This window comes from Ictidomys tridecemlineatus, chromosome 7 (genome assembly GCF_052094955.1).
Source record: "Ictidomys tridecemlineatus isolate mIctTri1 chromosome 7, mIctTri1.hap1, whole genome shotgun sequence".
NCBI classification, from domain to species: Eukaryota; Metazoa; Chordata; class Mammalia; order Rodentia; family Sciuridae; genus Ictidomys; species Ictidomys tridecemlineatus.
Genome location: NC_135483.1, coordinates 86,192,245 through 86,217,429, shown reverse-complemented (window position 1 = coordinate 86,217,429; position 25,185 = coordinate 86,192,245). Strand labels below are relative to the sequence as shown.

At 40.8% G+C, this 25,185-nt stretch overlaps 2 pseudogenes; one reads left to right on the top strand and one right to left on the bottom strand.

Moving 5' to 3' along the window:
• Positions 1-442: 442 nt before the first annotated feature.
• On the top strand, positions 443-2,240 carry LOC144365312 (coiled-coil domain-containing protein 120 pseudogene; annotated as a pseudogene).
• Positions 2,241-21,263: 19,023 nt separating this feature from the next.
• On the bottom strand, positions 21,264-23,397 carry LOC144365311 (NGFI-A-binding protein 1 pseudogene; annotated as a pseudogene).
• Between the last annotated feature and the right edge of the window lie 1,788 nt (positions 23,398-25,185).

Here is a 25,185-nt window from a genome sequence, read left to right as displayed (position 1 = left end):
TGGTCTGGCGCTCCACTCCCATTTCCCTCAGGGTCGCGTGCTCAGCGGCGCAGGTGGTGGTGCTGCTGAGAGCTGATGCACTGAGTTAAAGGTGGGGGTCGGGGGTCCGCAGCCGGCGGAGGGGCCAGTACACCTCTCCCATCCTCAGCACTTCCCCCATCTTGCCTCCACGGCTAACAGTCGCGAGGCCGAATGCGGCCCACCAAAAGAGGGCGCAAGGGGACTACCAGGTCTCAGTGAGGGAGAGGGCGCCCTCTGTTCCTGCTGGCCTACACGGACCCGGTCTACGCCATGGTGCAAGGACCCTAGGTAAGACTCTTGGCTGTGGCCCATGGCCTCTGAGTAAGTAGACTTACAGACTTACACCTGTAAGTCTGCCCAGCTTCCCACTTGCTGTGTTCCCACTCAATGGGAAGAGAACCAATACCTTGTCCACCATCAGTCAAGGCCTCCTGACAGCACCAGGATGGAAGTCAAAGGTTAGCTGATCAGCTCTCCTACCTTCACTGCTCCAGCAGCCCTTTCGGGGAAGCTGCCCGCCAGGTGAATTCAGGGCGTCTGAGGGGGAGAGGGAGGCGCTGCCTGACGGGCAGCGGGCCCTGCAAGATGCCCTGAGCCTGAAACTTCAGGATCTCCGAAAAGTGTGTCTCCAGGGGGTGGAGCTTACTGGCCAGCTGCCCCCTTAGTGCCCCCTGAAACTTGGTGAACCGCCCCAGTTGGTGCGCGGTGGGCCGGGGCAGCCCGGCCTACCCTCCACTGCATCCTAACACAGCGCACCACCCCGTGAGCCCTGTTGAGGAGCTGGAACCGGAGGTGTAGGTGCTACAGCAGATCCGCAGCCGCTGCCCTATGCTTGGCCCCAGTCCCTGAGCTATGTGGTGAACAGCTGCAACGCTGGTGCCAATTATAGACTGATGCACTGAGGAGGCTGCATGTGTTGGAGGAGCAGTGGGGGACGTCGGGGCCTCCTTGGCCTCCCAGTTTTCCCTCCACAGCCACTGCCGCTGTCTGCAAGGGCACCCAGGGAGTCTGCCTGGGCACACGCCTAGCTCAACTCAGCCAAGAAGTTGAAGTTCTACACTCTGAGAGCAGCTCCCTCTCAGAGTCTGGGGCCAGCCATGATAATGAGAAACCCCGTGGCTGCTTCTCTCTGGCAAAGCGCCCCTCGCCACCAAAGGCTTGGGACCAGCTGCAAGCAGTATCTGGGGGCGGGGAGGAGCCCTGAGCAGCGAACCCCGCGGAAACCACCTCCAATAGATGTTTATGGGGATCTGAAGAGCAGGAGGAACTCTATGACCAGCCCCATCAGCCCCACACGCTCCCTGCCCAGGAGTGCCTCCAAATTTTTGAGGGCTGAAGTGTGCCTTTCACTCGGGACGCTGGCCCTCAGCTCTGCAAGCCTGAAGGCCTCCATTCTCAACAGCGGTCTAGCAGCCAGGGCGCGCCCTGCTTCAGATCACGCCTCCCTCTTTGCAGCTCTCATGGCTGCAGCAACAGCTTTGAGGCCCTGCTGGTGGACTGGGATGCTGCTGGGGGAGCTGGCTCTCTGCCTGTTCCTCTGGCTCCCCCTGCCACTGGCCCACCAGTCTGACAGAGCAATGGGGTGCTGTATGAGCGCCCCCAACCACCCCTGCCTTCTCCTTTTGCACAGCAGGGTCCTCAGACCTAGCTCAGCTGCTCCTGCTTCCCGCGGAAGCCCCTCTCCCACCTGTATGTGGGGACTTCCTCTTGGACTATTCCTTGGACCCTTGGACGGGGGCTTGCCCGCAGGGACAGGCTGGGGGGAGCTGCTGCCTGCAGCTGAGGTCCCAGGACCACTCTCCCGCCCGGTGGGCTCCTCCTCGCCATGCTCCCTGGCCCACCACCTATGTATGCAGCTGACAGCAGCAGCCCCCTTCTTGGCAGCAAGAACCCCCAACCCATGCCACCCATACCAAGCCCTGTGGCCTGCCCCTGGAGGCTGCTGAGGGTCCAGAGGTGCACCAGAACCCTCTGCTATGGATGTCCCTATCCACCTGTATCACCCTGACTGGTGAGCCCAGTGGCCACAAGAACCTTGCCCTGGAGGGGCTGGGCCTAGGCTCCCTTATGGGGGCCCACTACACCCATCCTTCCTCCATGCCCGCTGCTATTAAGTGGGCCACGTGCCTTACAGGGCCCCCAGCCAGGCTCTTGTCTGGCACTCCGGGAGTTTCAATGCACCCCCTGTGTCCAGCAGGTATGGGGGGTGCTTTTACTGATGAGTAGGGGTCTCTTGAAGCAATTGGTGAAGATATTCAGGCCAGGGATCAGCTAGTCATGATAGTTAATGACTGGGACCACAAGGAAACTAGCTGCAGTGTTGGCACAGATCATTTCCAGGTGTGACCTGCATTAGTCCTTGGGGTCCTGGTAGAAGGGGATCTTGGGCACTGGTAGTAGTTCCTTACCATATCATAGAAAGAGTGCGGGTTACCTAGAAATGAGCCTTGAAGCCAGGGTGCTGTGAGGAAGGGACATCATATGCCCTCATCTTTCTCTTCCTGCTTTCCTGTGCTTGCCTCCTTAATGAGACTCTTTTTCTCTGTGTCATGTCTGTCTTTTCCTCTCTCTTTTCTTTCTTCCCCACCCTGTCCTCCAGATTCTTGCTGTCCCCTTCTAAAGATACTACCAGACTTCCTGTACCCCCACCCTGCCCCCAGCTAAAGGCTCCTTTAAGTGATCTGCACTATAGGGGAACCAGTCTTCCAGTTCTGACCCCCAGGCCCCATAGACACTGGTCTTACCCCTTCTGATTTGCACCTTGTTGGTCTGGGCATGGCTCCAGTCCTGAGAGCACACAGCTGACCTCACTGAGCCCTGGGATGTGGTTGCTCTCAGTGCTGGGCTGGGCGCCAACCTGATCTTCCAAGGTCCCTGGCTCCCCAAGGACCCAGGAATTTGTCTGCTACCTTGCTTCTCTCACAATGGGGAATGGGGGACTTCAGCCAGCTTCAAGGAGAGTGAATGATGCAATAGGGATTCCAATCCCCTTCCTCCATTTCTGTTTACAGTTGTGATTTTAGTATTCACTGTCTTTGCCCCAGTACTAGGCATTTTATAAAAGGGAAACTGTGAGCTCATCCTGGTTGGGTTCATTCCTGTCCCCCTGCCCAACCTGTTCTGTTCAGGTCCACCCCCTCCACAATGGCCCATATAGGGTGTTAGTATCATTTTGGGGGGTAGTCAGGAGACTCTGTTGTGAATAGAAATCCCTGCCACCCCTCAAACCAGGGCAGTTTGGATTTCTGCCCACATTTGGAAGGATTAAATTCTGGATGAGGTACTCTATCCCTCTCTGTGCTGATCATCCCCAATCAGGAGGCCCTGTAGGAGGCTAACAAGGGGCAGAGCCATTGGGTATGTTGCATCCTAGGATGTTTTGGTGGTCGAACCTGGTATCTGGTAGATGCCAATACAATCCTGAGGTGACCTCTGGCCACAGCCACAGGCCTTGTCACATCCTCCTTGGCTTTCCTTCCATTCACTACTTTTTAAACAACACAGGCTGTGTGTTCTATGATACCTGTCTGTGACTTTCTGAGCTGGGGGTTTCCCTACCTCTTTTACCTAGTGTTAAAACTTTTCTTTTTGTACCATTGGATCTGGGACCAAGACAGTATGGTATACTGGAAGGAGATTTCTATAATAAATATGTATACTGAAAAAAAGAAAAAAAGAAAGAAAAGAAAAAAATGGGGGTACTGGGCTGGGATAGTGGCTCAGCCACAGAGCACTTGCGTAGCACTTTCGAGACGCTGGGTTCGATCCTCAGCACCATATAAAAATAAATAAATATATAAAATAAAGGTATTGTGTTCAACTACAATTGAAGAAAATATTTTTTTAAAAACAGGGGGATACTTAAAATGCTCTTTTTAAAAATATATCTTTATTTTTGTTTATTCATTTTTATGTGGTGCTGAGGATGGAACCCAGGGTCTCATGCGTGAGAGGTGAGTGCTTTACTGCTGAGCCACAACCCTAGCCCCTAAAATACTATTTTTAATGTTTTTCATAGCCCTGAATTTCAAGATTTGAGAATTATTTTGACATTGAGAATTGTTTTTTCTGAAGCAAATTAAATATTTCCAGGTGGTGTCTTTTGATTTTTACCTCCACTTATGACTAAAAGAGAGCAATTATACATTTTATTGTTTTTTTCTGTGATGAAAGGGTGATGTTTGAGTTGCTTGTGAAAACATGTTGTGCTCAGCTTGCTGTCTGTCTGCATCATGGATGCTCATGTGGCAGATACACTGCCTGATGCACTGAATGCTTTGTCTTTGGTTTTATCAAGACCAAAACCCAGTGCAATCTTGATTCTGAGAAAAAAGTGAGAATACAGAGAAAACTGAGTGAAGCCATTTTTTTTCCCCAAAGGGGTAGAAAGTATATAAATATATGTGTTTATATATATTTAAAATATATAATATATATATTTAAATACATATATTTAAATATAAAATATTTAAGTATAAAATATAAATATATGTAAGTGTATATTTAAATATGGACATATTTAAATAAGAAACATTTCTCATTTTATCAAGTGAAACCAGATAGGCTTCACACACTCAAGCCAAAAAAATTAAAGGATTTGATTTTGTAATAATTTAAGACCTTTGATCCAAAACAATGTGCTCTCTCTTTCAAAACAATTTCTTCTAAAGACCATATATGATGACAAGTATTCTGCATGGTCTCATAATTCATTTTCTACATACAGATAGCAATTATACTTTAAAGACTTGCATTGGTAAACATAACTATGCAATAAAATATGAACTATTTCAAAGTTTGTTTCCAGTTTCAATAATCTGACATTGTCATTTTGAAGTCTGTAAGGGCTTTGAAGGGGACTCTATGATTCTTTTTCACATTATTTTCTGAACACATTTTAATCAGGCTATGACCAGGTTGTCACAGATGCATGATTTCCTTCTTCTAACTTTGACTGGAGCATTAGTTTATTCTACATGTATAACCACTGAAATAATCTAACTTTGTGAGTGATACCTGCATACTCAATCTCCTTCTTAGGCTGAGGAGGAAATACAAGTCAGGTTGTTTAAGGGATTTACCCAAGATGATGAGAGGACTGCTATATAACTTCACAGGTGTGTAAATTTCCTAAAGTGCTCCACCATATTGCCATGATCGTAGTGACTTAAAACAAATTTCTTATATTACAGTTTAAGTGTTCAGAATCCTGGAGCCAGTTTTCTGACCTTCAATCAAGAAGTCCACAAGGCTGCCTTCCTTCTGGAGGCTCCAGGGAAGAAGCTGTTTCTCACCTTTTTCAGAGTCCACCTGCTTTTCTTGGCTTATGACCAGATCTTCCACCTTCAAAGGAAGTCACTACACCCTTTGCATCTGTCATCACTTCTCTTCTTTCTGACATGTTTCTGTCTTATAAGGACTCTTGTGATCACATTGAACCACCCTGGATAATTCACTATTTTCATTCTACCTTAAGATTCTTAACTTGCTGTGTAAAGTCCCTTTTACCAGAGTCACAGATTCCAGACCCACAGATTCCAGACCTAGCACACAGACATCTTTGGGGAATACATTATTCTCTCTAATTTAACAGGTAATTTTGCCTTGTGGTCATTTTTCTTCATTAAATAATATTACACATTATACTTTATCACTGCATCAGCAAAAAGACAAATATAACTCAGGCCTGATTTATTACAATATATTCATCATTATGACAGCTTCATTTTTCTTCTGATTTAGAAAGAAAGAAAAATTAAACCATTTCATTGACTATTGTACCTACCAGATAGGTAGGCTATGGAGGACTAAGATAAAGGGACTCAGATGTTTGAATTTTCTCTTTCCTATTCTTTCACTCACTTCTATAGGCCTCTTTGTAAGTGTCAGAGCCAAACTGTGTAGGTAATTACATGCTACTTTGGAACGATCACCACATATGGCTCCTTTCAATATGATTAAAAGTCCACTCATCAATGCAGTTTTGTTGATCCTGTTGCTGGGGAGCTATATAGACAACAGCTTGCTGCCTGACACTCAGGAATGACATCATCATATCAACACAGTTTTATCTTCATGAACAAGTACTTTTGCCTGAGAGTTTCACAGATCATGCCTCCAGCCTCCATGCTCTTTTGACTGTTCCAGCTATGTAAAATCCAGAGAGAAATTTATATATCCTCTGAGGTAAAGTTCTACCTGCATCCTTTCTTCACACTGCTGCTACTTTCTCTAGCCCATGAAATTGAATGACATTATGGAACTATGTGGCACATTGTAATAGTGACTGTTGGCCAATGTCCTCCCAAGTGAATGTCAGCCAGAGGACCCCAGGCCACAGCTACACAACATGCTCAGAGTTCCATGTCTCAGCAACCTACCTGCACCCAAGGAGCTACCTGCATCATGTTATGAGACTGTCTCTCTCATGGATACACATAATAGAGTGTAGAATACTTTTAGGATGTCTGAAACACTGTCTTGAGCCAGTTTTGAGGTCCTGGCCAGAGGCTTGTCTATTTCCCTTCCTGAGCACACAACTTAGTCCATAACCAACCTCCTCCCTTTCTGAGCTCTCATACTCTGGGCTATTATTTCCCTCATCACCCCAAGGTCAGGAAAAAGACCACTAGGGACAGCCCTTGTGCCCCAGAGCCCACTGGCATTATTCAAACTCATCCTAAATCAGCTTCCTCTCCTTCATCTATTCCTTCCAATAGAATCCCCATAAAGGAGCTTGGCCACAGTTCCCCTCCCTTCCTCTGCATGGACACCTCACCCTAGGGGACTCCTGAGTGGCCCTTGGTGAGGCATGGCCCTCACCAAGTATGCCTCAATGGCAGTTCTAGTCTTGAACCATTTGTTGTCCCACACTGCTACAATCATAATACTTGTAATACACAGATAGGTCTTTACAAACACTACCCACTGAAACCTGGCACTGAGTCAACTGAATAGTCCAAAGAGCTCAATGAAACCAAGTTAAGCCTATGAGAGTCCAGGAATGCAGCAATAGAATTGGTGAGCTAAAATACAGAAACTGTCATATAAACAGCGAGGCATTTAGAATGCAAACACAAAATAAGATATATTTATATAAAGAGTTAATGAATGAGAGCTGGTTCCTATTCTGTCCTATAGGAATACAAATGCTCACTTATTTAATACTAGTTATGTATGAAAAGCTTTGTAAGTACTATCTCATGTAATCCTCAGTATAGGCACACAGGTTTAGAGGTCTTATATTTTTAGTACAGATTTAGAAATTGAAGCTCAAGAAAATTGACTGTCTAAAGTAACAAAGTAGTAAGACACATAGAAATACTTTCAATTGTATTCTGCCTGATTCTTGTCATATCTATAAGGCAAAATAATGTTTCTGGACTTTCACAAATATTTTTTTGAAAAAAATTCAAAAGAAATACAGAAATTGAAAAGTTTGCTTAAAAGAGAGTAAATTGGAAAAGGTACTGGGTGTTTTTAGTGAGGTAGGTGGGCAGGAAGAGCTCTCAACATTTTTAGAGTCATGTCAAGGGATATGAAGTTGATATGTTGTGTTAGTTACTTAAAATTCATGGAAAAATGAAGCCTCTCAAGTGCAAGGGGGAGGTGGCACCTTGATCTCAGTTTTGTCCACGCTACTTTCAACCAACTAATTTTTCCTTGTCAACTTTACTTTTAGGATGTCATGGTGAAGATATGTGTCTCAAAACAGTGATTATAGTTTACTTATAGCAAATCCCCATTTCCCTGAAAAAAATTAATATACATCAGATTTTATGAAAATGTGGATGCCAAATTTGAGGACTGAAAAGGAGTGAGACATCTCTGTTACTGAGGCTGGGTAATGTAGAGAAGAGTTAGTCAATGGCCTTTAGAGAGTTTATATTTTTATAATTTCAAATTGAAAACTAGCTACATAGGACTCTCTTCTTTGAAGGTAAACTCATATTCATACCCAATTCAATTTAAGGAGGCATTTGTCTGGTGAAAATTTAAAATGCATAAATTATAGGGGTGCACTGCAAAATAAATCAGAGATAAAAAGCTCCAACTCTCCAATTTTTCAGGAGAGTCAGCCTCTGACTCCACTTCAAGTTGTGCATAACATTTTTTTTCATCTAACAACATCTTTGCTTTAAATTTTTACTTTCTCTCTCTCTAAGGAATCACTTTTGAACCACTGATTCTCCCTTTAATTCCATATCCATATGGGTGAAACAAACTTACAAATGTCTTACTCATTAGGAAAAATTTCTTTTAGAAATCTGTATGTCTGAGTTTCTAATAAGATAATGATTGTTCTTTAGTTTGGCAGTCCCATTTGAAATAAAATTTTAAATGACTTGATCAAATGATCACAAAAATATATATTATTATGTTGAATAATTATTTGCATGCTGCTTTTAAGATTTTTTTGTTATTGATTTTTGACAAAGTCTCCTTCTAAGATTAAGGTATTAGGTATTTTTGAGATTCTGGCCAAAAATACTTCTAAGAAGCATTATATTATAAGGGACTGGCGAAACATCGAAGGAAGAGACCACACAAGAGACTGGGTCCATGCAATTGGCAAAAAGGGATTTATTGAACCAGCATGCTAGGGCTCCCAGCCCACTCCAGAAAGGAGAGCAGCCCAGAGCCCAGAGCAGAGGTCAAGCAGAGCTTAAGTACACTTTTTGGAGAGGGTGGGGGGCTTTGCATACATCAGAACAAATCATCTTGAGGCACGGGAAAATTAAACAACAATGTATACCCCACTCAGGAGTGACCAATCACCCCTACCCAACTTGTTTCCACCAGTGAATGTTCTAATCATGTTTTAGAGTTGTTATTTGATTTTCCTGCAGTGTGTGATGATTTGTTAAGAGATGCTATGATGTATGTGAAGTCCCTGCCTTCTCCAAAGAATGTATAAAACTGCTGCAAACCCTGGGCTTGGGGCCTCTCAGCATCACCAGTTGCTGTGTGTGGGTGGGGAGGACCGAGCTAGCTTGCAATAAACACCTCTTTGCTGCTTACATCGATCTTGGTCTCTGGTGGTCTTTTGGGGATTCCGAATTCGAGCATAACACTGATAATCGACAGTATCACCATCAGCTATGACTCTAGTCCTATTTTGAAAGTTTTGTCCATTTTCTCTCCCCTACCAGTGATCTTTGGCTGGGCAATGATCTGCTCCTCAGCCAGTGCTCAGAACTGGCAAAAACCCTGGGGAACAACAGTTGCCCCCAGCTTGCCCTGGAATGACCATAATAGTTGAAAATTCTACTTCTCCTGGTCTTTCTGGTTTCTGTGGCTTTCTAACACCTTTAAAAACTACATTGTTTGTGGTGTTGATGTTTACCCGTGACGAGTCCTTGCTTCCAGGAATGCTGAAGTATAACACCAAAGAAGCACACCGAGGCAAGTTTAGAGTGGAGAGTAGAAGCTTTATTAAAGCAGAAAAGACTTCTCCTAAAAGAAGAAGGGACCCAAAAGGTGGAATAAAGAATTGTATGCAAAAAAAGAGAGAGAGAGAGAGAGAGAGAGAGAGTTCATGTATAATGGCATAATTTGGTGTGAAATACTTTATATACAGAGTTACAAAAAATTGTGCTGTGAATGGATAATTATGAATGTAATGCACTCCACTATTGTCATGTATGTAAGAAATAAATTTAAAAAAAAAGAAAAAAGATGACAAAAAGAAAAAAAAGTGAAATCCACGGAAGGGGAAGGTCTTCCCTCTTTTAAAGTTAAGGTCTTCTTTTATCTTTTCCACACTCCTGTCCTTGTTTCTCATTATCTTTCAGTGATAGGATGCAGTTGGGAAGGCCCAAAAGGTGGGAGATAGGAGGGCTGGAGGAGTAATCTGGGCAGGAAGGGCCTGGGGCAGCTTTGATTAACACTTCCCTGTTTGCTTGGAGCTACTTCATTAACATTTCCTTAGGATGGGCTCTGGGCCTTGGGGACTTTAACACTTCAATTTCCCCAAGTGCTGCTCTGCTTTCCTGGATTCCATTCTTAATAATGGCCTCCATTTTATTTATGTTACTCCAAATTAGACCAGTTTTACCTAACTACACTAACTACCTATCTGTAAATCTGGCTTCATCGACATGGAAAACTTTCTCTAGTTGCTGGCAGGGTGCCCCCATGCTGTGCTTGGATATACTTGTGGGCAGAAGGGTCTTCTCAGATTGTTTGATAAGGCTTCAGCTTTAATTTCTAACACCAAACTTGTCTTCTGGTCATAAAATATAGTGATCCATATTTCTCCAGTAATCTGTAACTATTAGTTTTTCAAAAAAGAAAAAGAAAAGTTATTTCCTTTTGCTCAAAGTGACCTCTATCTTGAAAAGAGGTAGTTTCTATCTACTTTTGTAAGGGTCTGGTGAAACATCAGAGGAAGAGACCACATAAGAGACTGGCTCCATGCAATTGGCAAAAGGGGATTTATTGATTCAGCATGCTGAGGTTCCAGGCTCACTCAGGAAGATAGAGCAGCCCAGAGCCCAGAGCAGAGGTCAAGCAGAGCTTAAGTACACTTTTTGGAGAGGGTGTGGGGGGGCTTTGCATACATCAGAACAAATCATCATGAGGCATGGGGAAAATTGAACAACAACTCTGAGACATGATTAGTACATTCATTGGCGGGAACAGTCTGGGCAGGGCTGATTGGTCACTCCTAAGTGGGGTACACATTTAAACTGATTGGTTTTGTGGCCTGGATGCTTACGTGTCAAGCTACTTGGAGCCCTTAGCTAATAAACAACCAGGGAATCAATGGAAATATTTACTGGGTAGTTCCAGTATTATCCTAACAGCTACAGAGATTACAGGTTCTGAGGGTAGCAGAGGAATTTTAACAATACCTGGTCTATTACTTTTTAGCCCAGGCCTTGCAATTTAGAAACTTTACAATGCCCAGTCTTTTACACTTTAATTCAGGCTTTTGCAGCTTAGAATCAGCTTAGAAATTTTACCTTTACACTTTCATTTCCATCCTGGACACAGGGACCTCAATTCACAAATCTCTGTGACATTGTACACTTCACAACTTTCCAGCCAAATATTTTTTCTGTTTATAAATAAATTGTTTATAGATTCCTTATGAGATGTGAAAAATGGGGAAAAAAAGAGGATTACTTTTCTTTTCCTATCAAGCAGGAGGAATTCTATAATGTGATAATAACATCCTAAGTTATTTTTTGTTACGTCTGTGATACTATTTTGCAATAAAAAGTTTGCTGCATGGTTTAAAATAGCTTAAATTTTTTATATATATTTAACAAGTTATAATCACCTATACAGATTAAATGAAGAGTAGACTGCAAGAAATACACACTATGAAGTACAAAGATTTAAAACAACTTTGATATGTCAGAGGTCACTTTAGAGACAAATAATTTCTCCATTATTAATTTATCCATTCACTCATACAGGAATTAATCAGTCCTTTGTTAAACCTTGATGACCACTGATTGTTACGATCTTGTTGGAGAAAATGATTACTAGCCATTTGCATGAGACTTTGGAAGACAACAGACATTCTCATAGAGTAACTAGAAAATTAGAAATCAGCTCATCCAAATGGGAGAAATTAGGATGGTAAGAGGAAAATATGAGACTCATAACTCCAACTGTTTCTATTACCGTATGAACAAACATGATGTGGGATCAAATAGAGTTAATCTGCTTTGTGTATCATAGCTTTTGATTATTAAACTACAGTTTAGTTGAAAGTAAACAGCATAAATAACAGAGATTGGGATAAATAATACCAATAGCTTGTTGTCTACTCTGCAAACACATTTGTACGCTGTGAAGTATGAAATTATGAGTCTTTGTAGTAAGAAAAGTCATCAAATCTCCAGCTAACAGAAAGAGAAAACCATGTTTGTTTTCATTATTTAAAACCAGAGCAGGTGAGAGTCTAACCTCTAAGAAGCCCCAGCAGTTCCCTGGTTAGGACAAGTCTAGTTAGCAGTGGGGTTCTAATGAACTAATTGTTGTTTCATCACAATAGACAGAATGAGTTGTGGGAAAGCAAGGTGGGCTGTGACTCACCAAGGTGCAATCATCAGTCATTTGCTTACATTTTTATTCTCTCCACATAATCCCAACACCACTTGACTTTCAGTTATTCTGGTTCAATAATGCCCCTGGTTGGGCTGGGGATGTGGCTCAAGTGGTAGTGCATGAGGCCTGGGTTGGATCCTCAGCACCATAGACACACAAAGATGTTGTGTCTGCCAAAATAAATAAGTAAATAAATAAATACTAAAATTCTCTTTCTCTCTTTAAAAAAAAAATAAAAAATAATGCCACTGGTCACATGTGCTGGGTGGTGATAAAGTCCATCACCAACCACAGTTTATTCAGCATTTTTTTCCTTAGAAACATCTTAAAACACAAAAGGATTCTCTCCTTGAAAGACTCAATGGAACTGCTAGGAGATGAAGCACTCTGACCCATGAGGCGGCTGCATTAGCTAGCTCCTCCAGGGAAAGAGTGACCCTTACTGGGTGGGATTCTCACAAGCCCATGGCAGCATGTGAGGGCAAATGGGGTATTCAGGCAGTGATCCCAGGGAGGACCAGCCAGGACTCTCAGGGAGCCAGGGATGGAAGGAAGCCCTCAGCAGGCACAATAAACCTAATTTTCCAAATCACTCCTTTTTGCTTTGTACCTTGCTGCAGCTGCTGCAGTACCCTCTACTTCCCCATGTTAAACCTCATTTTCCAAATCACTCCTTTTTGCTTTGTATTTTGCTACAGCTGCTGCAGTACCCTCTACTTCCCCATGTTAAACCTCAGAGCCACCTTTGACCTATGTCTTTTGCCTGCTCCTCATATCCTGTCTCACACCTACATACCACAACTTATCAGTTGCTCTTGCACATGGTTATTTTTCTGTGTATATTTGGCAATTTAAAAGCCACTCTGGCAGAGTATGTTGGTGCATGTCTGCTGAGACAAGGAGGATCAGAAATTCAGAGCCAGCCTCAGCATCTTAGCAAGGCCCTAAGCAACTCAGCAAGACCCTGTCTCTAAATAAAATATTTGGAAAGGGCTGGGGATGTGACAGTGGTTAAGTGCCCTTGGGTTCAATCCCAGATACAAAAAAAAAAAAAAAAAGGAAAGAAAAAAAAACTGTTTCCCTCTCATTGTTTATAGAATAATTATACAAGCTTTTAAGCTGCTCCTGATTATAGGTACTTTTTTATAGAGTGTGTGTACTTAGAACAGCACTTGACAAGAACAAGAGCTCAATAAATGGGAGCTCTTATGGTTATTATCATCAGTACTGTTTGTTTGGTTTTATTTTGTATAAATTTCCACAATTTTATGTTCAAAGAAGTCACAAGCAATATTGAATTATATCAATTATGTTATATATTATTGATTATATTAACTATAACATACATGACTTTCTGGTAAATAAAGTATATAACTTGCATGTTGAAAATTTTTACCTCTACCTCAAATGGTTTTTTTAAACAGCAGGCATATCTTTTATACTATAATATGTGTGTTTATTTTAAATATCCATTTTGTATATTGAATTGAAACATTTTTTTTTCATGTAAAGGTGAACCCATGATGTCATGGTGAAGACTTTTCCCCTCAAACGTGCACTTGAAAGTTGATTGATTTAAAAAGTACATTCTGATAGTTGAATGAATCTCAGTACTGATCCCTGAAATTGATTTGGAATGATGTGTGCCTCATCCGCTAATCCCTTATGCCTTTAGTGCAGTATCACAAACAAAAACAGTAATTGGTACTCAAGGAATGGATCACTGGCATACATAAAAGCAACAACCTGTTTCCCGGGAGCAGCAGATGAAGAGTGGGCTTCATGTCTGGAAAGCCCCACCTGACTCCTTGGAAGAATGAGTTCATTTGCTCTCTATCCTGGAGCTACCAGTGTAGAATCAAAAAAAGTTAGCTGAGCAGGAAGAAAAGCAATTTTGTAAGTCATCCGCGAGGTACAAGAACCAGTCATTTTTCAACCGCTGTTTCCACGTTTGAACACTCATCTCATTCCTTAATAAAATTTCCTGAGATGAATTGAAGAATCAGAAATCTTTCTCTACAACACAAATGCAAATTTTTGTTCCTGAGTATCACTTGTGTAACTGAGAGAACAAAGTAGAATGGGACCACCTAGGGTGCCGCAGTCTGCAGTCTGGCTGCACACAAAATAACCTACCCGCCACACAGCCTTGTAGGTTCAAACAGCAAGTTTTTTTTTTTGTTTTTTTTTTTTTTTTTAGTCTCGGCAGACACAACATCTTTGTTGGTATGTGGTGCTGAGGATCCAACCGGGGCCACACGCACGCCAGGCGAGCGCGCTATCGCTTGAGTCACATCCCCAGCCCGAAAGAGCAAGTCTTTATTCCCGAACTCTCAACATTAGGGCCACTGATTTTTTTTCTGATTTTTTTTTAGCTTGAAACTCTGCAGAACTAAAAAGTATAAAAGGAAATGAACATGAAGTTTTTCTGGCTGAATCAGGTGAAGTCTGTGTCATCCAGGCCCATTCCATGACCACAAGGCAAACTGCATGGGTCATTTGGCTCTGGGAATCATCTTGAAAAATCACTGACTGAGAAAAAATATTGAGAAAAAATATAAAGGATGACAGGGAGAGGTAGAAGACAATCTATGCACAGTCCCTCTGTTAGTCAGCTTTATGTTACTAAGCAAATACTCAAGGCAGTTCAACTTACCATGATTAAAAATTTATTTTATCTGGGTGTGGTGGTGCACTGAACCAGAACAAGACCAGGTCACCATTCAACAATGGCGACTACTCCTAGGGCCTTAGGCTTCCAGCTTCTTCTTCCTATCTAAGAGAAGGGGCCCACCAAAAGAGCCCGCCAAAGGGCTGTCACCAGCCAAGGAGCCCAATAAAAAAACTAACAACAGGTATTCCAGTCATAACCACACGCACTTTTCACGGGGGATGATTTAAGTCCTTAAAACCACACTGCTGCTGTTGCAGATGCTTCCATCTCTACTGTAGCATATGCTGAATAAACTGATCTCTGGATGACCTGGTGTGCTCCCTCACTGAGTGGTTGGGGTCTTTGGGGGGGGTCTTTCACATACCTCTAATTCTAGTAACTTGGGAGGCTGAGGCTGGAGAATCATGAGTTCAAAGCCAGCCTCAGCAATTTAGCAAGGCCCTAAGCAGCTTAGTGAGACCCTGTCTCAAATTAAAAGTAAAAAATGGCTGGGGGTGTGACTCAGTGGTTAAGTACCCCTGGGTTCAATCCCCTGTACTAAAAAAAAAAAAAAAAACGTTTTCTTTGTCTCATAGTGCCATAGGTTCCTGTCCATAATCCATTGACATCATTGTTTTGGACTGTGATGAGTTAGCACATACTGATGGGAGCAGGTGGTGAAATAAAACAGGTCCCTCATGACCTGGAAATGAAAACAGAGAGAAAGGGGCTGGGATTGTGGCTCAATGGTAGAGGATTTGCCAAGTACTATGAAGCACCACATAAAAATAACTTAAATAAAATAAAGATATTGTGTTCATTTACAACTAAAACCAACAAAAGAGAGAGAGAGAGAGAGAGAGAGAGAGAGAAGAAGAAGAAGAAGAAGGAGGAGGAGGAGGAGGAGGAGGAGGAGGAGGAGGAGGAGGAGGAGGAGGAGGAGGACACCAGGGTCCTATAATCTTTTTCAGGGCACACTCCAAATATCTAAAGACTTCTCAAAAGGCCCCACCTTTTTAAGATTACACCACTTTCCAAATATGTCAACTTGGGGGCCAAGCTTTTAACATATGGGCCTTTGAAGGGGCCTTTTAGGTTTCAAATTGTAGCAGTCCCCAAAATGTTATTTGTTTTATGTAAATAGATTGGGCATTGTGCCCACTTAACTCCCACACAAATTTCTTAGCTAATTGTGTGTGTGTGTGTAATTTATTTCTTACCTTTATTCTGATAATTATCTGGTAACATTCTCCTTGCTTAACATTTTCTAGCCCACAGAGAAGAACATCTATGATTTCAATGTTATATGAAACCCTCTTTAGTTCAATTCTTTTCTAGCTTTCTTCCTTCCAACCACTGTTGTCCTACTCCTTCTACATGCTTCTGGCCCACACGTCCATGAGGTAGTCCATATTTCAGGCATCCAAGCTCCCTGGTTGTCTTCACACATCAAGACTTGGAAATGATCAAGTAATGTTTAACAGATAAGTTTTAATAAAAGCAATGTGTGCATGCAGGCAAACGAGTCTCAAATTGCTTTGAAGATGCACCCCTTAGAGAATTCTCTCAAAACTATCTTTAGGACTGGATCAAGATGGTGGAAGTGAGGGAGGCTGCAGGTTTCAACTCCACAGTGTGGAACCAAAGCAGTGATAGAATCACATAATGGAGAGGTGGATGAGAGAGGGAATGCACTGATTCAAAATACTGAGCTACCAGAGGATTTTAGACACTGGAACACAAAACAGAAAAGTATTTGTTACCCCAGAAGCAGCACCTGCAGCATCAGGGCAGGACTAAGGAGAGGGCTACAACATGGAGAAAGAATGAGAGGCAAAGCTGACAAGCTTACTTCAGAAAAAGCAGTAGAAGAGAGATAAAAACAAAGTTAAAATGGTGCAGGAGTTACAGAGACACATGTTGAGCAAGAAGTGTTCTATTCTCTGAATTTGCCAGTAAAGAGAAGCAGGCAGCCCATTTGTAGAGACTATACCTCAGCTTAGAGCTTGGGAAAGGCTTTCTACCTAGAGATCACAACAAATATTATCATAGGGAACACCTTTAAAATGAGCCAGCTGAGCAACCTATGTAGTGGGATCACTATCTATGAGATGAAGACACCTGAACCCCTACTCTCCTTCTGGCTTCTGCATTGAGTGAAGTGGAACAGAACAGAGAGCATGACACTACCAGGGAGTACAGCACCTAGGGTGTGCTGCATGCCTCTGCCCTAGGCCACCACTTTTTGCTTCTGCCAGTAGTTGCAGCCCCTAGAAAGTGGCAAGTACTTCTGCTGTTGGCCAACACCACATACCCAACCTTTCTTCACCAACTCATGTGCCCATTGCCAAGTTGTCCCATGCCTCTGCCTCTGCCCCAGGCCACTACTTTTTGCTTTTGTCAGGAGGTGCAGCCTCTAGAAAGCAACAGGTACCTCTGCTCTTGGCCACCACTACACACCCAGCCTTTCTTCAGCAACCCATGCCCCAGTTGCCAGGCTGTCCCATTCCTCTGCCACTGCACCCCATGCACTGAAACTCTATTGCTGTTTAGATAACCCCAAGTGTATGCCACATTTCTATAGGCAGGTCCACAAGCCAGACAGTGAGAGACCTGTCCACTCTGTCACAATTAGGGGCGATTTCTTCTGATTTTCCAGAGAGCTAGTCAATCTCAGGCATGCTGAGGAAGTACAGAACCCAGTTAGGTTCATTCCAGAAGTGGAAGGACTGAGGTCTGTGACAATAGATGTCATGACTTGAGTTCTGTGCAGTTCTCAAAAAAGAAAGATGAGCTGAAGGGGGAATAAACTAAACATACAGCTCCTTGTTCCATCATGGGGACAGCTGGTATTATTACTACCTCTGTATCCAGAGAAACTTGAAGAACAAGCTAAGGAGACATGGGCATTTACTACACCCCCCAGAATAGAGAAGAGAGAAAAACACTTGACAGAAATCAAATCTGGAAAGCCCAGTAAGAAACCTTTCCATCTCAAATAGCTTGTCTTGGAATAATGTTGTACTCCCTCATGTTCATTTTTTATTGTCTCCTGTGTTTGATAGGTTTTTCCCCCAATTATTTGATAGTGCAAACTTTAATCCAAATACATGTATTTTATAAAATGTTTTAATTTCTATTTTAAAATTTTTTAACATTCTCTCCCCAACCCATACAGAGGATTGAACCCACAGTTTTATTCATGCTAGGCAAGCACTCAACCACTGAATTATATCCCTTGCCATCTTATGCTCCTCCTACTCCAGTTTCTTCTGTCATTATCTGCTTCTGCCCCACCCCCCAACCCCTGTTTTTGCTTTTGTTTTTTTTAATGGCAGGTCAAATTTCCTGAAACCAAAAAGACACATATATTTTGATAGTCTTCTAAATCCCAGTTGAATTCAAATATTAAAGTAACACACAAACAAGCTAAAAAAATTCATTATTGTTCCAAGACACTTACTGAATCTCCATGACAAGATGAAAACAAGAAAAATTAGGATGAAAAGTAGAACCACTCCCTGGTTCTTCCTCTCTTCTACTAGCTGCGGCATTACAGCCGTTCTCTCTCCCCTTTTTTATTCATTTATTTTTTACATCCTCCTGCTTCTTTTTCTTTTAAGCCCTACATACTTTACTAGCAATACTAGATACAAACAAAAATTAGAAATTAGGCAAGAGATAGAAATAAATGGGATACAATTAGAAATGGAAAAATTCAGATTATTCCTATGTGCAAATAATATGATCTTATGCTTAGAAAACTCTAACATTTCCACAAGAAGACTTATAGATCCAATAAAAAAGAAATTCAGCAAAGTAACAGAACATAAAATAAACATGCAAAACTTTTTCTGTACATGAATAGTAAAATCGGCTGAGAAAAGACTCAGGAAAACAATTCCCATCACAGTAGTTTTAAATAAACCTAGGAATAAGCATAACTAAGAAAGTGAAAGACCTCTACAATAAAAATTATAAAACAGAAAAGAAAGAAATAAGACAGTAGATGAAGATCTCCCGTGTTTATGGATAGTCAGAATTAACATAATTAAAATGGCCACAATACCAAATGTTATCTACAGATTTAATGTAATACCTATCAAAATACCAATGACATTCTTTACAGAACTAAAAAAAAAAAATAGTCCTAAAGCTCATATGGAAGAACAAAACTCTCAGAATACTTATAACAATACTGAGCAAAAAGAGCAATGCTAGAGGCATCACAGTACCTGATTTCAAATTATACTACAGAGTCAGAGTAACTAAAATTGCATAGTACTGCTATAAAAACAGACACATTGAGGAAATGAACAGAAGAGAAGACACAGAGGCAATTCCACATGGCTATAGACATTTGGCTCTTGACAAAACTAACATAAATATACACTGGAGAATATAAAGTCTATTTAACAAGTGGTCCTAGAAATATTGCATATCCATACATAAAAGAAAACTAGATCCAGATATATTAGCCTTCAAAATTGATTGAAGGCCAAAATACTAGATCCAAACTCTGCAACTATTGGAAGAAATAATTGGGGAAACACTTCAACATACAGGCATAGGCAAAGATTTCCTGAATAGAACACCAATCGCTCAGGAAATATGATAAAGAATCAATAAATCAACTAACATCAAATTTAAAGGCTTCTGTACAACAAAGGAAACAATTAGTAGAGTGAAGAGATAACCTATAGAATGGCAGAAAATCTTTGCCAGCCACTCTTCAGAAAACAAATATCCCAAATGAATATAGATTTTTTTTAATGCTCCCTTGGACTATCTTGGCTGTAATATTGAGGTAACCAATAAACCTTGTTCAGTGAAAATACCCCTAACACAATTTAAAAAAAACAACTAGTTATAGCATCCAATTCATATATATATAATTCAAATAAAAATAGTATATGTATAATATATTATATATATTATTTTAATACATTAATGTTTACAAAATAAAACCTGTTTTCTACTGAAATTTTTGTGCTTCTTCATCACTAAGCTTGAAAGAGCAGAAAAGTATGATTAAGGACTCTTACTAATGGATTTAAAGATGCAGTTTGTGAGTTCATGAAAGATGGATTAATAATAGTTGGAAGATTATTGCATTTTTAAAAATGATTGCTTATTAAAATTTATAAACTTGAACTCTAAGACACAATTAAAAAAAAAGAACACAAAATTTCTCAAAATATATTAGAATACAGGAAATGTTTCATGAAACTACTGAGATACTAACCAGTGCTATGGCTAATATTAAAAACTGAAAATTCTATTTAGATTGTACTCACACATAGTTCTACAAGCAGTGAGTAATAAAATAATCAACCTCAAGTTAGCAAAGAAGTTGCAAGGTCCATAAAAAGTTTCTTCAGCTGGCAAAATACCAGGGTACATGTAAAGCATTTAGGAAGGAAAAAAAGTCTCTTAACAGTATAAAAGTTGTTCACTGTTTTTTTTCTACCATAAAGCTCTTCAACAAATCAAAATGAAAAAAGCAATTATATATATGATAGTGATCAGAGACTATAGGGCAGACATTTCATCTAACATTTGGCTGACAAATTTTAGTATAACAGATTATGACAATATTTGTTACACAGTTATGAGTTAAAGCAGAACTAAAAACAGAAAAACATATACTCCATGTCCATATTCTCTTCTCAGCAATATCTGGGTTTAGATGAATGTGTAATAAGTATATAAACTGTCAAATATCTTCTCTTTAATCAGCAGAAAAAATAGATATTGGCCGACATTGGATTTTCCTTTTTTTTTTTTAATACCCACTATGGATTCAAATGTGAAATCCTTACAAGTATGCCAATATATTATTAACATTTAATAATGTGTATGAACACTCAGTATACTAATAGGGAAATTAAAAATGTAATTTTAAGTTAAAATGAATTTTACAAAATAACTGCATTCAAAAATCTGAAAGGTGTACACAAATAAAATTGTAAAATAAATAATAAAGCTGTCAACTTAACTTCCATAGAAATATGCCTGCAAATATGAATCAGTGACTCCACTCTTGTGATAGTTGGGTGGGAAGACATTCTCCAGTGAGAGCCACCTAGTCTGACTCTTATACATGGAGAAGAATTTCTGAATACAAAATCTATTATAGCCTTTGTTAAGTAATCGTCTTTATCACATTTAGCGTTAATGTACTACATCTTAATCTACTTAACACATTCTGAAATACGAATGTTTAAATCAAAGATTTTATACATTAGTCCACTTGTTTTAAGATCTGTCCAAGAAATAGCTTTCTATATTTGTTATGTCTTAAACAGCAATTCTGTAATCCAATCTGAGCCAACTAGGTAAGAGAGATTTTCTACTTTATTGCTCTCTTTTTAAGTTTTCCCTAACTAATTGTGTAAATGTGCACTTATTAAAACAGCAAAAAGGTTACTGAATAAATTCTATACATTTTCTGGTAAAATTAGTTTCATTAAGTATTAAATACACACTATTTTCTTTGGCTTAAATTGAGAATTTACTTTTAATTTTTCTATAATTATTGCACCCTTGCCAATAACTATATTACTTAAGCTTTCTATTTTATGACTGTAAAGATTTTAAACTCTGATAATAATATTTACACTAAATACACTTAAAGCAGACAATAAAATTTCAAATAAAACAAACTATATCCGAGTCTATTAGGACCAAACAGATCTCAACATCTAGATTTTACTTTATAAATTACACAAATACATTGTACATTCTGAAACAATGAATGCTTACAATATTAACTTGTAACCTTTTCACATAAAATAACTTACACAGGAATGTGAATGGATCAATCTTTGTGATATAAATTGCAACTCTAAATTCTTTTCTTTTGTGGCTGTTGTTTTTTCTTACCAGTTTCAACAGACTGATGCAGGAGTTCTTATGCTTTGGCTATGAAATCTGAGCTTAATGAGGCAACATTGGCTATTAAGCCTTATTTCTATGATGGAGCATTATCCTTAAATCTGATGCCATTTTCAGAGAACAGTAGGAGAATCAGAGCTATCTCGAATATTCAGGTTCTGTTTTGTTGACTTTCTTTTCCAAAGTAGAAGTTGAGTGAGGATAGTCTTTTAAAATCCCAAGGCTCTCTGAGGAGTGGGAATTGGCCTCACTTGAGTAAAGTCTACTCAGCTACCCATTCACCACAAAATGATGCGGCTGTCTGTTCTGCAAATTAGGCATTTGGATATCCAAAGGTCTCTTTCCTTGTCTGAGTTATCAGAAGGCAAGCCATCAGGGCTGCTCTTTTGAGCTCTGCCTGGTAAAGCCCTGTAGACAGTCTTCTCTCAGCATGCTGCAGTCTCTCATAGCATAGCCAGCTTGGGCACAGAGGAGCTCTATCTGCTTTGCCATCACCTTTTCAGACTGCTGTGAACTAAGGGCTGCATGTTCTTCACTCTTGGCTCTAGCCTGCTGAAAGAGTGTGTGCATAGAATCCTGGAAATCTGGAAACACATCCTCTACTTTAATTCTCTTTAGGGATAATTCATCTCTTTCACCACATGTTGACTTGATGTATCTGTAAGTATATTCATAGGTGACTTCTCGAGAAATATGCCTAGCCAGAGCAAAAAGTTCATCTCTTCTTGTAAGCTGGGCATTATCTTTCACATAGAATTGGGCAGCTTCTTCGTTAACAGTGAGCTCATGAAGTGTGAGATGTTTCCCATCCTTTTTATTTGAACCAAATCTGCCATACATTGCACTGTATTTTCGAATTTCCTCCTCTTTTTGTGGATCATCATCACTTATTTCAAAAACGTGACCATTTTGGCCAACTTCTTGTTGGTTTTTAGCAGCTCTTTCCCTTCATTGAAATCACTTTTTTGTCAGTGTGGGGGCCATTTGCTCCACACACTCAGGCACAGAGAGGGCAGCAGCAGCAGCCAGTGCTTCACTGCTTTCCTTGGAGAAAGCTGGAGAGCCACGGTCTGCTGGGGTCAGACTGTGTTCCCTCTCAGTAGCATGGTGGCCTTGCCAGAGTCTGTTGTGCTAAGCTCCCATCACATCTGACTTCCCTTGTCCCAAGCTCTGCACACAAGTAGTGGCAGCACATTTGAGAATTTTAAAATGAGGTTCCTTTCATTGCTACTTTAGGATATTCCCAGCCAATTTGGTGATCCCTCTGGTACTTTGTAGATAGGTATACTACTGACAGGAAGGGGAAGTCAGTGGCTGATTGAAAAGGCCAGGGTTTGTAATCCAGTCTCTCAAAGCCTTCTATAGTCTTCTAACATGAAGGGGCTTGCTAGCCATGCCAAGGAGTGCCAGTGATTTCCAAAAATTCCTCTTCTCCAGCTTCACAGAGTTGCTGGACATCATTGCCACCTTGTTGGATAAAGGCATCAAAAAAGCAGATTGCCTTTCTGCAGTATTCTATATAGCTGCAACTCTCCCAGGGTCCTGGGTAAGGCTGCAGCCATTACTGTGGATGGGTTTAACTTGGCCCACAGCTGCAGCAGTCTTGGCGCACTCTCCCCGGAGGACAACTCAGCCCCAACTCTCCCTCAGGCGGCTTCGGTGGCCTAGACGCCCCGCTCCCGTCTTGGGGGGGGGGGAGGGAAGGTGGTGGGCGCGGTCTCCCCCGCGCACTCTGGCTCCTGCCCGCTGCTGCCCACCCGCCTGCCCAGACGATGCTCATTCTGCTGCGGTGGCGGTGGCGGCGGCAGCGGTGGCACCTCCTCCGCCCTCACCTTCCGGTCCCCCGCCCACCTCCGTCCGAGCCTGCACCCCCAGCGCGCCCTCCCTGTTGGGAGATTCCTGTTCTTGCTACATTGGCGGCTCAGGCTCCGGCTCAGGTCCTCTAGCGGCCAAGTGACTCAGATACAGGCAGTGGGCCGCCTTGGGACAGGGGAGAGGGTGACGCCCCGGGGCTTGGCCTCTTCCTACCGCCCCCATCCCTGAATAAAGAAATTTTTAAAAAACTCAACATTAAAAAATAGCCCAGCCTATACATGTACAAATGAACTGAATAGGCACTTATTAAAAGAAATATGCATAGAAGTCCAACTTCTTTAACAAATCAGGAAAATGCTAATCAAAACTACACTGAGATTCCTTCTCACTCCTCTTAGTGTGGCAAGCATGAAAAATACAAATAACAAAAAAAGTTGGTGAAGATGTGGGGAAAAGAAACACATACACACAGTTGTGAAAATTTATATTATTTTAGTCACTGTAGAAATCAGTATGGAGTGTCCCCAAAAGGCTAAAAGTAGAATTACTGTATGATCAAGTTCTATCATTCCTTGGAATTTATCCAGAAGAATTAAAGTGAGTATACTTTAAAAACAAATGCATACAAATAAAATGTTTGCCACAGCACAATTCACTAGTCAAGTTATGGAGTCCGCCTAGGTGGCTATCAACATATGAATGGATAAAGACAATTTATATATATATATTATATATAAATATATATATATTATATATTATATATTTATATATTTATAAATATATATTATATTAATATTATATTATATATATTATATATATTTATATATATAAATATATAAATATATATATATATATATATATATCACAGAATGGAGTATTATTTAGTCATAAAGAACAAAATTCTACAATTTTCGAGGAAACTGATGAAACTGAAGAATATAATTTTGAGTTAAATAAGTCATACTGTGAGAAAATATTATATGTTTTCTCTCATATGTAAGCTAGCGGGGTGTGTGGAGGTGAAACCATAAAAGTAGAAGAGAGACCTAGATAGTATAGGAGGAGGATCCGGGAGGAAGGATGAGGGAGGCATTGAGAAGTGAATTTAATCAAATTGTTTGCATAGATACCTAATTAAACTCATCATTTTGTAAAATACATGCCAATGGGGGGGGGCTCTCCCCAAGAGTTAAAAAAATTTTTTTCCAGAAAACACAAAAAGTAAAAAAAAAAAAAAAAAAAGTGCAAATAAAATTGAGGTAATTAAAGAGTTCCTGCTCCCCACTGTGGCTCCCTTAAATTAGGTGACCTTGAACCAGGTTGAGAAGCAGGACAAATCAGGTTGGGAAGAATGCTAGAGATTATGAAATGGAGGGCTGGACACATGCACTGAGGCATTTAGAAGGGCTCTGGTAGATGGTGTGGGGCCAGGGGAATAAGCCGATCAAACCATACATTATGCAAAAATTTGTCTGCTTTAGCAATGCTTAGGATGTACTGGGATGAATTGATTACTGCAGAAGTCTAATTGAAAGGTATAGGTGGGACACACAGTAGTAGTGAAAAGGAAGAAAGGGACTTGAAAATGAAGAATTTGAAGAAAAAAAAAGAAATAAAACAGGGAATCACCGGGAAATAAAAGGGAGACCAACAGAGTAAAGGAAAAGGATAGAGAAGGAGGAGAAGAAGAGGGCATGAGGAAGTATTCGGTAACAAAGTCTACCAAATTATGATAT